Here is a 2,588-nt window from a genome sequence, read left to right as displayed (position 1 = left end):
CAATGCCTAGGATTGAGCTGTGTCTTTTTAAAACTGATCAAATCCACTTTGTTTCCAATACTGTGTGACTTCAATATATTTCTCGATGAATATGATTTGAAAAAAAAAACAAATACCGGTTTCATAAGTTGATGTCACCTGTCATAAATTTAAATTTAAAATCTTATTAATCTTACACTCCTGCTTCTTGGCATTGTCTTGGTCTCAGCCATATTTCTGTACTTGCCCTGAAGGCAGGAAGATGGGAAACAGGAAAATCAAACTGAGAGCATAGATGGAAAGGGCGGAGAATTTGAGGAAACCACTTTTGCATATAAATATCAAAGCCACAGTCCTGTTTACATGCACATGCTCTTTTTCTTCCTGCATGAGTCTAGCCGTACAAGGTAGGTTGTTTAGTTAACAACAACGTTGAAGAAGATAAATTAATAACTTTACCTATTTCAGTGGAAATTCAATTAATGAAATGATACATTTTAGTGGATTTTAAAAATCTTTCCTCTATTTTTTTCTCTCTTCCTGTTTCCTTTTTTCTATCTTTCTGTTTTATTCAGTAGTCAATTCTGGAATAATAATAAAAAAATCCACAAAATTATATAAACAGCACCACTAGAATTGCACTAGAATTGAACTCATTGGAAATCTATTAGCTAGATACATTCACAGTATCTACTGTACTGCACCCTATTGCAGACACCAGGAAAAGGGGTAACCCCTTTTGACATGGCCTCTTTATGTTCCATTAGTATAAATACATATACTTAATTGTTACTCTTTGGCAGCTTATGTTTGTTGCTTTTAATAGCAGTAGTGCTTCTATCACCATCACAATTGCTTCCTGACATCTCTTTCTTCATGGAAAGGCTATTGATAAATGGACAACTCTATAGGTGGTTTCTATCACAATGCAATGCCAGGGGCCATGAAATCACACAAAATATTGTCAATTTCTGTGTAAGTAAAACAACTGTAGTAATAATAAAAGATGAGTCAAATGTGCTTTCATAAAGGTTTATACTCTTGGAAATCCCAAAATGCAGTTGTACTCAGAGTATTGCTATGTATTTCAATCAATTCAAAGCAGTTGGTTGAGTTTGGGTCTAGATAGTCACTATGATAAAATACAGTCTTTATAATGAATTATTACAGAGTTGTACTGAGAAAAAGAGTAGGAAGAAGAAAGCTTTACGGTGAATTAAGTCTTTTTCTACTTGGAAGGATCTTTCTGATGATCTTTTTGACCACATCAAGCCCTAGATTGGGCTCACTTAAAATATAGGATCCCTAAAATATATATCTTGGAGAAAGTGCAGTCAGGGGCTACCTGGAGGCAAAGATGGTGAAACTTCATCTCATACTTTGCTCATCTTCCTCCCACAAAGCAGCTGGTGGATTTGAACTGTGTGCCTTCAGTATAGCAAAGCTTCTTCTTGCCACTAGGCCACTAGAGCTCCATTCATCTCATACTTTGAACATGTAGTTAGGTGAGACTATTCCTTGAAAAGAGACATCATGCTTGGAAAGATGGAGGGTTAGCAAAGGAGAGGAAGACTGCCAATGAGATAAAGTGACACAATGACTTCAGCAATGGGTTCTAGTGTGTTCAAGATGATAAGGATAGGGCACGGCTTAGGTCTGTTGTTCATAGGGTTGCTATGAGTCATACTCAACTCAAAGGCACCTAGTAACAATAACATGAGGCACAAAACCTATCATTGCACATGCCAGATGGATCTTGGCTGAGAGCACAGAATACCAAAGAGATCTTTATTTGTGTCTTATTGACTTTACAAAGACATTTGACTGTATGGATCATAACAAATTTTGGGTAATATTGAGAAGAATGGGAATCTTGGGATGCTTAATTATGCTTGAGAAATCTATACTAAGACTAAGATGCTGTTGTTGAAACGTAACAAGGGAATGGTGTATGATTTTAAATCAGGACATGTGTCAGATTTGTATCTTTACTCCAAACCCATTCAACTCATGCTGAGATTCTATTTGAGAAACTGGGCTACATACAAAGAGGAATGTGCCATCAGGATTGGAGGAAGACTCATCAAAACTCTTCTTTATACAGATGGCACAATCTTGCTTGCTGAGAGTGACAGGACATGAGCACTTCCTGCAGAAGATGTGAGACTACAGCCTTCGGTATGGACTTCATTTCAACACAGAGAAAACAAAAACCCTCCCCAGTGGACAAATAGGCAACATCATGATAGATGGAGTAAAGACTGAAATTGTCAATGATTTCATTTTATTTGCATTCAAAATCAACACTAGTAAAGAAATCAATAGGCATGTTTTATTGGGAAAATATGCTGTCAAGGACCTCTTCAAAGTGCTAAAGCACAACACTCTCAGTTTAAAGACTCAGGTAGATGATTTGAGCCATGGTCTCTTCAATTGCTTCTTATGCGTCTCAAAGTTAGACAATGAAAAAGAAAGACTGGAAAAAAAATATCAGTGTCTTTGAATGGTGGTGTTTGTTGTTGTTGTTATGTGCCATCGAGTCATTTGCGACTCATAGTGACCCTATGTACAAGAGCCCTAAACACCGTTCTATCCTGTGCCAACCTCGC

The sequence above is a fragment of the Elephantulus edwardii genome, unplaced genomic scaffold, assembly GCF_000299155.1.
Source record: "Elephantulus edwardii isolate Elephantulus edwardi_28Jun2011 unplaced genomic scaffold, EleEdw1.0 scaffold00215, whole genome shotgun sequence".
NCBI lineage: Eukaryota > Metazoa > Chordata > Mammalia > Macroscelidea > Macroscelididae > Elephantulus > Elephantulus edwardii.
This window is presented reverse-complemented; position numbering follows the sequence as displayed.